The sequence below is a fragment of the Heterocephalus glaber genome, unplaced genomic scaffold (assembly GCF_053883595.1).
Source record: "Heterocephalus glaber isolate CG9 unplaced genomic scaffold, H.glaber_assembly_v1.0 deba00001442, whole genome shotgun sequence".
Classification (NCBI taxonomy): Eukaryota; Metazoa; Chordata; class Mammalia; order Rodentia; family Bathyergidae; genus Heterocephalus; species Heterocephalus glaber.
The window spans coordinates 10326042-10340282 of record NW_028258296.1 but is presented as its reverse complement, the minus strand read 5'-3'; the positions used below and the strand labels follow the sequence as shown (position 1 = coordinate 10340282).

At 36.2% G+C, this 14241-nt stretch overlaps 1 pseudogene; it reads left to right on the top strand.

The window, feature by feature from the left end:
• Window positions 1–1460: 1460 nt before the first annotated feature.
• Window positions 1461–1628, top strand: LOC147827589 (U2 spliceosomal RNA; annotated as a pseudogene).
• The last annotated feature ends 12613 nt before the right edge of the window (window positions 1629–14241 follow it).

The following is a 14241-nucleotide window of genomic DNA, read 5'->3' as shown; positions in this document are numbered from 1 at the left end:
AAGTCATGGATGCTGTTTAAATTGCTAAATCCAGTATTCAATTCTCAGTCTGCATCTCACCTGACACATTAGCAGTATTGGCTAAATACTCCCTTCATTAAACTCATGGCTTCTAGGATCACAAACACACACTAGTAGTTGTCCCTCTTTTTTTGTTGTTGTTTTGTAATTAATTCTTAGTCTTTTTGGTATCTATATTTCACTTCCTTGTTTTTCATATTGAAATATTTAATATTTGAATCTTTTACTTATTTATACTGTCTTGATAACATCATGTTTCTGAGTGTCAATACATTATAGGGTGTGTAATGATAGGTCATGATGAGTTCTTGTCAAAATTTGTCATATTCAGAACAGGGAGAGTGGTTCTATCAAACTGAAAGACTGAGTTGCTTCTCTACCCAAAACACTCTACTTGGCTTCAGTGTTAGTTTATTTTGTGCTGCTGTAACAAAATATCAGATTGACTATTTTATGAATAGCAAAAATGTATTGGCCCACAGTTCAGGAGGTGGTGAAGTCCAAGATCAAAGGCACTAATATGGCGAGAACCAGAGAGAGGGAGAGGGAGGGAGGGAGAGAGAGAGAGAGAATATGAATGTGAACCTATTCCAGAGGTAACATACCCACTCGCCTGCTACTAGGGATGAAATCTTAAAAATCACACTGCTTAATATGGTTATAATAACAAATAAACTTCAACAGATTTTTGGAGGGGACAAACCTTCAAACCATAATAACTTCCCATTTCACTCTGAGTAAATATCCCTAAGAGGCTTCTGTTACTGTCTGTCTAGTCCTCAGCCCTCTTTCTGCTTCCTTCTACCCCTCTCTAATTCTTCTCCTCTACATTTGCTGTTCCCTCAACTCGGAAGGCTCTTTCCCTATGTACCCACGTGTTTCAGCTTCTCTGCTCCTTCACCTCCTTACTTGTATATCACCTCAGCAATGAGCCAGCTCACTCCACATTTCTTACATTCTCCTTCTTATCCAACACATTTACATATTTATATCATTTATTATAATGTTTTCCTCTAGAACTTAAAGGACTAAGTGGGCAGGATATTAGTTTTTTCAAGGACTGATTTTCAGTTCAGCACCTATGTAAGCGTTTGATGAACAAATGAGATAGATATAAACCTGAAACTGGTGGCAGAATAAGATTCTGTTCCAGGTCCCTGTTATACATAACTACTTTTATTCAATGTAGACTGGAAAATTACAGCATTTTGTACTGATAAACTTGTTTTGGAAGGTCATTGGTAATTCTGCAGAGTGATGGAAACTGTTCAATTGTTAAGGTATTAACATTACCAAATATTGTTAGTTGTAATACCCGGGGTGTTCAGAATGGAGGGATTTGAAAAAAATTCCCAGTTTCTGTGCAAGACAATAGGATAAAGGAAGACTTCAATGCACTGTATAAATGGGAGTGTACTTGGCTATGAAATGTATTAAGGATCGCTTCTCGGCCTTTTGGCTAAGATCAAGTGAAATGTATTAAGGAGCAATTTCTATGGGTCTGTTTTTACCTCAAAATTTCTAAAACTGTTCTAAATAACTCTGTATGCAATTTAATTCTGATTTGTATGTATACAATGTGTGGTTACAAAGGCTACATACAAATATAAATACAGTGTGTACAACAGATTTATATTTAACTTAGCATTAGTATAATTATTTTAACATGTTTTATCTTATTATATGCATATATATATATATATGTATAGGTATGGCAAGGGCAAAGGGTATTGGGTAATTTAGCTTTAAATGTACACTTTTTTTAGAAGCAAAAGTGAGAATTAAAAGAGAAATGTCTAGGATCTGAATCATAATTTCTAATAGAACATGCACTACCTGGCCTGGATCTAAATGAGTAATAAGAAAATGGATATATTCATAAAACAAGAGATAGATGTGTTCAATATTATCCAGGCTATAAGAATAAATATCTATTAAAAACGTGTCATTGATGGAAGAGAGATGAAGCACAAATAGAACATCAAAATAAAGATGTTTTAAGACCATGCGAAAGTTAACCGAAAAGATAAGTAGGCCTATGAGGACTGAGGAATTGTGAAAAACAAAATAGAGAGCTTCATACAGAACAAGTAGTACAGACCCTTAATGATGAGTTATATTTAGGATGCTATGGATATTTAGGAATATTTTCACAGCTCTACACTAATAGTTTTGTGAATAAATTTGTTATAATTTCCTCATTGACAATAACTAATAATATAATTGAAAACAATCCTGTCATTATTATACAAGGAGAAGAAAATTGTCACCTAATCCTCAGATCTGACAGTCTTTAAGAAATCTTTGTGCTTGGTCCAGGAGGAAGGGTCAAATGTGTTCTCTGAGTTTATTGTTTGTTTTTTATTTTTTGTATCATTTTGTTTTTTGAGTTTGGCTCTGGGGATGGAATCCAGGACTGGCCTCTTACATGTGAGCCAAGCGCTCTCCCCCTGAGCTCCACCTCCAGGCCTTGCCCTCTTTTCTTAAAGGAAGGAGTAGGTAAGGATGATTGCTAATGTGTAGACCAGTGACGACGAACCTTTTGGAGACTCAGTGCCCAAACTGCAACCTAAAGCACACACCTTTATTGCAAGTGCCACCCCTGCCCCATGTGTGCTGTTACCCAGCGCTCAGCTGCTGGTGGACACTGGGGTGACTTGGCTCACGTGCTGACAGAGACCGCGGCACTTGTGCGGTAAGTTCACCACGGCTGGTCTGGACTGTAGCTTGCAAGACTGTAAGAATAGATAGAAATCCTTGCAGTAAATGGGAGCACATGACTATGACATTTCTATTAGCTCTTACTGCCTTTCTCCTTTGAAAAATCTAACCTGATTTCCTCCTATTTCTGTTTATGTATCCTCTGTTACTATTCAGTTTTCTGGACCAGAATTCCATGCCTTCTCTGTGCTCCCACAGCAGCCTGCTCGTCCACCATGACTTTATTCTCCATGTTTCTTGTCCAAATCTCCCCAAAGTATGAATTCCTAGAACAATGGTGGTGACCCTATGACACATGTGTTATTTGCTTTTCTTTTAAGTCAAAAGATGCTAATGTATGAGTTGTTTTTTCTAAACTAAAACTTCAATATTCAGGTTTAATTGGAGCATTGTCACTTTACAATGAATCAGTGATTTTGGGCTGCAATTAGGGCATTTGTCCCTAAGGTTCACCACCACTGTTCTAGAAGCAGGAGCTTGTGTACTTATGGACTCATAGAGGAAGACACAGTGACCCAATCAGTGCAGAGAAAACATTTACCCTTCTTTCCCTGTGTCCCTGGCACCAGAGTAAATGCTTTCCATGCATTATTTTACTTGATCTTCCCGATAATCTTAAGAAAATGCTGTTACATGCCACACCCATGGCGACCAGCTTACTTCGTGGGCGCCTGCAGCCCCCCCCCGCCCCACACACACCTCTGGCCTCCTGGCTGTGCCGCTACCTGGTTCCACACTACAGAGGCAAAGAGGGTCATAAAGGCCATTGTCCTGAGCTCCAGAAGATAGAGCAGAACTGAACAACAGAGAGAGGGTCTCTGTCACGCTCCCTGATGAAAACTGAAGCCCACTGGAAAAGTGAAGAGAATCTCTGCAATAAACACACACCATACCACCATACTTGGTAAACTCCAGGGATTATCACTTCCCATTGGAACCTGGACTATCTTCAGGGGAAGGGCAGCTGGAACCTGCAATAGAACCTTGCAGAGTTCAACCCTACAGGAGGACAGGGAGCTCAACTTGGGACTTACAGCCAGAAATCTGCCTGAACCTCAGGGGTCTGCTACTGGCTTGCCTAGACTTATTGACTTATATCTGCACACTGCTGCCCACGTTGTCTATTGTGACAGCAGGGACATACCCTGAAGGAGGCCTTTCATTTTTATTTTTCATTTGTTTCATTATTTATTGATGATATGATACTTTACATAGAAGACTCAAAAAACTCCGCCAAAAGACTTGTAGACTTAATTGACAGATTCAGTAGAGTAGCTGGATACATGATCAGCACTCAAAAAACAATAGCCTTCTTATAAACAAATAGCAGACTCATTGAGAGAGAAATTAAGGAAACAATTCCTTTTACAATAGCATCCAAAAAACTGGAATATCTAGGAACCAATCTAACAAGGGAACCAAAAGGCCTCTACAATGAAAACTACAGCACTCTGAAAAGAGATCGAAGAGGATATAAGAAAATGGAAAGACATCCCTTGTTCCTGGGTAGGAAAAACCAATATAGTAAAAATGGCCATACTTCCAAAACTGCTATATATATTTAATGCAATGCCGATTGAAATTCCAACAATATATTTCACAGAACTAGAGAAAACAATCCAAAAATTCATTTGGAACCAGAGTGACCTAGAATAGCAAAAGCAATTCTAGGCAACAGAGATACGGCAGGGGATATTACAATTTCCAACTTGAAACTATACTACAAAGCTACTGTGATAAAAACACATGGTACTGGCAAAGAAACAGACCCAAGGATCAGTGGAATAGATTAGAAGATGCAGAAACAACTCCAGACATACTCAGCCACTTCATCTTTGACAGAGGAGCCAAACACCTTAATTGTAGGAAAGATAGCTTATTAAATAAATGTGTTGGAAAAACTGGATTTCAACCTGCCAAATATTAAAACTAGACCCATATCTATCACCATGCACTAAACTAAGATCAAAGTGGATTAAAGATCTAAATATTAAAACAGAAACACTAAACTTGCTGGAAGATAAGTTAGGTAGAACTCATAAAGACATTGGCATAAGAAAAGACTTTATGAACAAAACCTCAGTAGCATGGGAACTACCACAAAAAATCAACACCTGGGATCTCATCTTATTAAAAAGCTTCTGCACTGCAAAAGAAGCCACTTAACAGAGCTAGGAGACAACCTACAACGTGGGAAAAAAATTTTAGCAGCAGTACCTCAGACAAAGAACTACTGTCTAGAATATATAAAGAACTGAAAAAAAATCAGACCTCCCAAATTCAAAGACCTACTTCAAAAATGGGTATCTGAAATGAACAGACATTTCTCAGACAAAGAAGTAAAAGCAGCAAATAAACGCATGAAAAAATGTTCAACATCACTGGTCATTCCAGAGATGCAGATGAAAACAATGCTGAGATTCCACCTCACCCCAGAAAGAATGGCTACTATCAAGAAATCAACCAATAACAAATGCTGGCAGGGTTGTGGGGAGAAAGGAACCCTTCTCCATTGCTGGTGGGAGTGTAGACTGGTGCAACCACTGTGGAAATCAGTATGGATATACCTCAAAGAACTACAACTAGAGGTCCCATTTAACCCAGCTATCCCCTGCTGGGTATCTTCCCAAAAGAATTAAAAGAATCACACTAAAGTGATACATGTGCACCTATGTTTATAGTGGCACAATTTGTAACAGCTAAAGCTTGGAAACAGCCCAAGTGCCCATCAACTGGAAACTGGATAAAGAAGATGTGTTTTTTTTATATAATGGAATACTACTCAGCCATAAAGAATGAAAAACTAGAGTCATTTATAGCTAAATAGATGCATATTGAGGCCATACTCTTAAGTAAAATAAGTAGGACACATGTGTAAATACCGAATAGTTTCTCTAGTGTGAGAAACTGATAGTGTAAACAAGGATTTAAATGATTAAAATGAATAATTGATAATTTGAAATAGGAACAAAAGGTCCAAAAGGGATGGGGAGGAGGAAAGGAAAGAAGGGAAAGGAAAAAATATGAGAAAAGGAAAAAATGGAAACAAAGTCTATGTAAATAGGGAAGGGTGGAGGGGGTGAAGGGAGCACAGGTAATGGGGAAAAAATAAGAACCAAGATACATCAAGTACAGGTACAAGCACCCAATGATAAATGTAAACGTATTGTATACCTAAAATGTACCAATAAAAAATTTAAGCAAAAAGATCAAAAAAAGAAAATGCTGTTATTATCACGAGCATTTTAAAAGATAAGGAAACTACAGCATAATGATTTTGAGTGGCTTGTCCAATGTCACACACAAACAGGGTAACAAAACCAATACTAGGTTTCAAGTATTTCAGAAAATTTAAAGAATTTCTTAACCATTTTGCTGCCTTTAAATATTTGTTGAATGAGTGACTCAATTCTCAGAGTAGGAAAGAACTTTAACTGTGAACTATGATTTTTCTCACAGGTATCACTGTACCCAAGGTTACCACTTCCCAAGAATATAATAAAGTGATGCACTTGATGTCAGTTTGGGGAGAGTTCTTTGTAATAAGAATCCTTTGTCAGGTATAGTTTTCACTCTATAACCTGGGATGCAGAATGCGAAAGAGGAGATACCAGTAAGGTTACTTTCTTCAGAGTATTCAGAAGAAAAATGATTTACCTTTACGAATGAAGAAATTGGTTCTAAAGCAGGAAGGAACAAGAAGTTGAGAATTTCAACTTTAGCTTCCAAACTCTCCTTTCTTGGTGGATAAAAAAGAATGAAAGATAAAGCTATATTTCATGTTTTCAGGTCTTATGTTTAATAAAAATCAAATGAAATTCTGCCAAATGGGTGAGTGGGAGTCAGATGTATAATTAACTCTCCTTCTGGAATATGCGCCACTCAGAGATCAAAGGGCCAGCATCAAATTGGTCTTTCCAAATATTATCCATTGCCTCATGGAGAGCTGTCAATAGTTTTTCACGAAGGAAATTTAAAAGAATAGATTTTTAAAAGTAAATGTTCTAACTCATTTAAAAATCTAAGCACAAATTTAGGGAAAGAGAAAATGAGTAAAATATCATAAATCATGCTTTGTACAAGCTTTGCTCCCCTCTGTGTGGATTACATGTTAGGTTTCTTCTGGTCTTAGTAACACATATAAGTGACTTCCCAGATTTTCTTTCTAAGACCTCTTCCAATAATGATTTACACTAAACACATAGATATAGCTATGCGATGAATGACATTTAATATGAAAACACTGGATATTTAGTTTGCCCTTTTATGACATCTAAGAAAAAAGAAGAGGGCATCAGGAAATATGCACAGCCAGAACAGAGCAGACCCAACATTACCTTTAAATACCATTCCACACAGATAGCTTGCTCTGTAAGAAAGAGCTAAATAACATTCCAATTACAAGAAAAAAAATGTTTTCACAAACACTTCCTACTACTCCAAAGCCCCAAACAGCTTCTATTTTATAAGAGTATATCTATGATAATGATTACAATTCATTAGATATCATTATATAGCCATTCTCAAAATCCATCCACTAAAAATACAATATTTTAAGTGCAATACATGTGTGTGGCATTTTCTATTTAGAATGTTTTTTAAAGAGAGGACTTCCTTCAGTGCAATGCACAGTTCCTTCTTCTATCAAAGTGACAGGTTGCAATTGATCTTTCCCAGTATGGTTAATGAGCAAAAGCAGTTCCCATGGGCACCATAAGGGGCAAAGTAGTTCCATTGTTTGAAATTATATTTGGATACATGAAATTTTCTGTTTTACTTCATATTTTAACAAAACACACAGACACTACTCTTATTCTAAATCTGATCACTGATCTCTGTTGTTTACTGTTTTTCTAGAAAGTAAAATCTAATAGTAACTTTGTGCCTTGAGTAAAAATAGTAAGGATCAGCAGGTGGCACTAATTTAAAGAAATGGTAGATGAATTCCTCTATGTGAAAGAGAAAACTCTTAAGTTTATTGTTCCTTAAGAGTGAGAAGGAACCAAGTTCCTATGTTCCTGGGGTCAGGAAAACTTTATTACTCCTCATTCAGTGAACAGTGGTACTGTATACTTTTCCTATCACTGCACTAACATAAAAAGATCTTGGCTTCCCTTTGAGTTTTCAACTGAGAGAAGGGTTATTTCTCCTGCTTCATGACGAGTGAAGGATTGCTGCATGCTGAGTGCATTTGCTATAGTTCTCTCTGCCGAGGTTTATAGTGGTTGAAGACCTCTAAGAACAGAACTTAAACTTCAGTTTGGTCACAGGGTGTCTTCAGGTCATTTAGTTATACATAAGGGAAAGGTCATTACCTCTACTAAACAATGACCTTAAGGGGTATCATGGGGGGATTCCATGTGGCTGGACTTCCTGAATCTTGCCTATAGATAAAGGAAAGATACAGAATGCAGTTACACAATTAGAATGTGGGGCTGAGGATTCCTATTATATTTAATTTCTATCATTAACATGATTAGACTAGCCATTGAACTTTGCTTAATTAACTGCAAACACTCAATTTCTGATGAATGAAATACATTTTTCAAAAATATCTTTAACTGATTGTGTCTTTGTAGCTATAACATTTCTATTTCTTTGGTAAATGTGTATTTTTATGGAGGTAAGTGTAGGACAGTATCAGTGAAGTCATTTTTGAGACAATGGATATATGTAAAAGCACGAGAGAAATTTTAGAAGTGTAGCTTACCTTTTGTAGACAAAAGGCTACATGTTTGGTTAACATTGTTTTTTATTCATTAAGTTTACTGGTACCTTTTATGTATACAATACGATGACATTCATCATTGGGAATTTGTGCCTTTACATGATATATCTTGGTTCTTATTTTTTCCTCATTCCCCTGCCCTCCATTAAGAATGATACAGTAGAAATAAAAGCAGTGACAGGGATTATCAAGAGTTCAGTACACATATTGACTTCACACAGACTATCTTGCCCAGACAATTTTGAAAAACTAGAATGTTTGGCACAATATTTGGAGTTGTGACACAGTTGCAAAAAAGTTAATTCCTTTTGACTTCTGCCAGTTAGTATTAAACTTATGAGGCATGAAATCATCTAATTCTCGATAATAGGTTTTCTATAGAGTTCCCAGTAGAAAACATTTATGCTTGAAACATATGTGCCTAGATCTCGCAAACCACAGGCACATTTATTTACAAGGATGCAGATAGTCTTCTTTCAGTGATTAGAAACAAAATAATTTTTTAGAAAGACAGGGAAAAATGGGCCATAAATTTGGCAATATCTTTGTGAAGGGCCAATAAATCAACTGAGTTAAAGCCTGGGATATATTACATTTGCATATTTATATGTCCAAACTTAGCAGTTGCTACTTTTCCCTATTCTCTATTTTACTCAAGTTTTCTTTATTTTTTTCCATTGGGGGAGAATATTTTATTTTTGTCTTCAAGTGGAGAAATATAGGATGCCTGATAAGATCAAACTAAGACGAAGAATTATCACATTTCATAGTATAAAAAGATCAATTTTAACATATCAAGTTTCATGAAAAGCAGAGGAGATGAATGCCTATTGGACACTGAACTGTCACTAACTTATTCTCAATCTTATTTTCACCTGATATTTCACAGTATTGTCAGACTCTTCTGACAAAATTCTAGTTGAAATAATTTAGATTCAAAGAAAAGTATATGACTACATTTTTAGACCATATCATGATCCTTTAAAATATGCTGATCACCCTTTGAAAATAGTAGACTCAAATTTTATTTTTTTTAAAGTTTCCTAAATACATAATTTTCACCTCCTTCTGGAAAGGTACTTTATCTACATTTGTGAATCTCCAGTACTTTGAAGTTTCCACACTGGGCATCAGCTTTAGTCATAATTTCTATGTGATAATGATTGCTTATTATCTCAGACTTTAGAAATAGTAAAATCCACTGCAGAAAATTCAGAAAACACAAGAAAGCTCAAATAGTAAAGTAAAAAGCATATAATCCAATACTCAAAAATGCCCAATACATGGGAGTCCAAATCTCTTCCTTTTTCTGTATGAATATGGATGTGATACACATCTCCATACATACACTTACAGACATACAATCAGAACTATAATATAGAATAACATTGAATTAATCATATTTTTCTTCTACATCTTGTGACAGTTAATCTTAATTATCCACTTGCTTGGTTTGGGAGCCACTCAGGAGATTAATAAAGCACAGTTTTGGGTGTGTGTAGGTGGATAATAGAGATGTTTGTTTGTTTGTTTGTTTTGGTTTTGGTACCGGGGATCGAACTCAGGACCTTGCACTTGCTAGTCAGGAGACAGAACCACTGAGCTAAATCCCTGGCAATAGAGATGTGAGCTTGGGTACTCTATGTGGCCCCTGAAACTGTCTACTCTGTCAGTGTTCTTTGCTCTGTGTCCTGGTTGACAAGAACTAAGAATTTTTGCTCTGTCATGTCCTTTCACCATGATGCTTCTGCCTTGGAGAAAGCTAACCATAGACTAAATCTTCTAAAAGCATTAACCAAATAAAACTCTCTCCTTTAAACCATGGGTGTCAGGTATTTTCTCCCAGCAACAAGAAAGCTGACAAAGACACAAAAAGTTGGTACTGAGAGTCAGGTGATTGCTATGACTCTACTTGATCATGCAGATCTAAAGCCCTTGGGATTCATTTATGGGAAGGCTTTGGAAAGGATGAATGATATAGGCTAGTCAACCTCTAAAATGCTGTAGGCAAACATTGATGGGTAATTGTAGTTGGAACTCAGAAGACCAGAATACCAATAGGAATGTGGACAGTAAAGGCCAGGCTCATGAGGTTTCAGTTGGGAAGGAGAATTCTACTAGGAAATGGATAGCAGTTCATACATGTTAAATTGTGGCAAAAAATTTGTCTACATATTTCTCATGTTCTGATATTTGTGAAATGCTGAGAGTAAGGGTGGTGGACTATTGATCTGATTGAAGAAATTTCAAAGCAGCCTCATATTCACATGTGATTTGTGTGCTGCTGGCTACTATAAGTCAGAATTATAATGAGAATCAAGGAAAAAATTCATAAATAGAATTTTGAAAAACTTGCATTGTCACCCTAAGGGAATCATTGATAAAGTTGAGGCAAAGGTAAGTGTGGTTGCTGAAGAAATTGATGCCATTAAAAAGAAACCAAGTGATTTATACAAGGTAAAAAGAAAGATGCCTTAAGGATATCATAGGAATCAGCAAAACCCAAGCCATCATAGGCTGTAGTATACCAAATATTTTATTTGTAAAAGCCTGTGGAACCCTGGTGGAGAAGGACTACATAAGAAATTATTGTCCTGGGACTCTTATCACCATGCTAGGGGGACAGAGGCCACTGTAGTTATTGGACCATGACCTGCTGACAGCACTCTGGTGTTAACCATGTTTACCAACAAGAAGAATGTAGTAGTTGTGGGATCATGGAAACTTCCATCCAGAATTCAGAAGAAGGCATGGGCCATGTGCCCCTGAGAAGAGAGTTTATGAAACTATGAAAATGATGCCAAAGGTGGGGAACCCAGAATGGTGGAGATGCCAGGAAGATGGAATATTTGCAGAGTAAAGCTGTCAACTTTGAGCAAAGCTAAACTACCAGAGAAGCCATGTGGGCTGCAACCAACAAGGCCATAGTGGTAGGGCTGCCTGAGCCCAGTGGAATTTTTTTTTTTTTTTTTTTTTTTTGTACCAGGGATCAAACTCTGGTCCTTGCATTTGTGAGGCAGGCGGCAGAACCACTGAGCTAAATCCCTGGCCTGCCCCATGGAATTTGTATCTCACCATTGTGTGTCCTGGATGCTGGACAGAGAGCTGTAAGTCTAATTGTTTTTTATTCTGGATTTTGGTTTTTCTTTGGTCCTATTTATTTCTATCTATTAATTCCTCCCTTTTGCAATATGATAACCATTATACCTTGCAATTATTATATAAAGTGGTTTTTATTCACAAAGTTGCACAGCTAAAAGGGTTTGCCTTCAGTCTCAGAGGAGATTTTGCCTTGGACTTTTGAAAATGTGCTGGAATTGTTGAGACTTGGGGAAAGGAATTATAAATTGGGTTGTGTTTGGGATAGTTATATCATGTCTGGCAGAATTATTATCTCATCATTGTGTTTATTTGAAGACGGACTATGCACGTTGAAGGAGATTTATTTGGCTGTCAAGTTGACAAGGGTTTGCATTTGATGGTATGCTTAATTGTTAAATTTATTGGTTTGGGAGCCACTTAGGGAATCAGTAAAGCACATGTCTGGGTGTGTGGGATGGTTTCTTAGTTACTTTCTAGTTGCTGGGACAAAGTAAAACCAACACTCACAAGGAAAGGAAAGGTTTATTTTAGCTTACAGTTTGTAGAGTTTTCAGTTTTTGGTTGGCTGGGTCCAAGGCCAGGTGGCATGGCAGAGGGGCATCCCAGAGAAGACACAATTCATGGCATGGCAGAAAGGAGCCAAAAGCTTTCCTTTTGCTTTCCCTTTCATTGCATCCAGGTTACAAGGCTATTTGTTGGAGCCACCCACACCCAGGGTGAGTCTTTCTTCTTCAGTAAATCTATCACCCATACCCAAAACTTGCTAAATCAATTCGGTATTGCAAATACATGACCCTGTCATCCTGAAAGCCTCATTTATGAGCATATCAGGCTCTGAATGGACATCTAGATATAAGACAAAACAGAGGATCATGGGAATTATCCTGATAACTCTTATAAGTCGCTCATACTGGTTAAGGCTACCACTTATATTGTCAGTTCAATTAAAAAGAAAATTGCTTTAGACTCTTATTTCTTCTTGAATTCCCATAGCTAATCGGTCACTTAGCAATATTCTTGAAACATATGAAGAGTTTCCGGCCTATACCTACTCTCCAGAAAATTTGGTAATTTTTGAACTTTATTTTAAAAATTATTTAAAAATTTTTCTCACTTTCTTGAAACTCATTTAAGTGCTTATTCATTTTCTTCATGGCTGATAATGGCCAATACAGTGATGATACATGGTAGTTATCCAGTAAATGTTTGTTGAATAAATTGTGTCAGAAGGTATCAGAGAGTATATAAATAATATGGTCTTTTTAGAAATTGGCAGTATGACCCAGGATAAATTACTTGGCACTTATTTTCAGTTACCATGTCTATCAACTTGGAATATGCAGTATTATTCATCTTCACCAAAGAGATGTTGAAGGATTAACAAAGAGACTCATTTAAAACACAAGTGAAGTGCAAGAGAAATGATAATGAATTATATTAGATTATAGAATTTGGCTCATTGTGTTATTAGTATTTCTGTCTATTGAAATCACATTGCCAAATGATGACCTAATTATAGCTCATTTGCCAGATGGATAATTGTGGCAAGAAAAAAATTTTTAAAAGATTTGCAGTTGTTATAGATCTTGCCTTTTGATAGTAAAACATTTTCCAGAGTTACAGACTGATATTTTAGTATGATACTTTTTAATTTCCAACTTTGGGAACCTGATTATTTCTGACTTTAGGAAATCTATTCTAAAGCTATGGAAAAAGGATGATGATTCAAAAAATCACAGACTAAGAAAATAGCTAATGAAGTTTAATGAAATATATTTTTCTTTACAATATTGTACCAAATTTTATTCCAAGGAACAGGGTAATATATGACCCATCAGATATCTTCCCACTGTGTTTTCTAATCCTGCCTCTTAATAAAGCTCCAGGCTCTAAGATGGAGATTGTGTATGTATGTACAATCCTAATAAATAATTTGTGCTATCATCAACCTTGTTCTAAAAGACTATAAAATTCAGGTATTATTCCATCATTATCACATGTGGAGTTTATTGTATTCCTCCAAATCCAAGACATCTTTTTATCTTCACCTAGAGGCAGAACTTTATTAAGACTTTTAAGGCAATCAATCACTTACATTGCCCCCTGACTTCCACACCACCTGATGTAATTAAAATATAAAGTCATTAGTTTAGAACAGTCTAACACAGGTCTGATATTTCTTGTTACATCTAGTCAAACTGTATAAAACATAAAAATATTTAAAAAGTAAATTTGGTGTTCTGCTTTGCTCATTCCCTTACTAGATAATCTGTCCAGCCTATTGAGTGATCCAGATGTGATTCAGAGACTGATTTGTCATTGTTTACAGGCTTCATTCTTGGCTCTTTCATCAATTGGCATTTTGTCCCTCTTGAGTCAAATGCAAAAATGAAAGCAGACCTTTGATTATAAAACATCTGATAAAGTTTAAAGTTTTAAAGGGACTATTCATCTACCAAAATATTTATTACTGCAAAGAAAGTTAAGAACAGGACAACTAAACAAAAAACAAAACAAATCAACTTAATAATATGTATTATTTGATTCTAGACTGCATTTGTACAATGTACTGGTCTTTGTATATTTTTATTTTCTGGAAAGATTTATTTTATTTTATTGTCTTAGGCAAATACATTGGATATCATGTTATAACTTACAATCACTAGTGC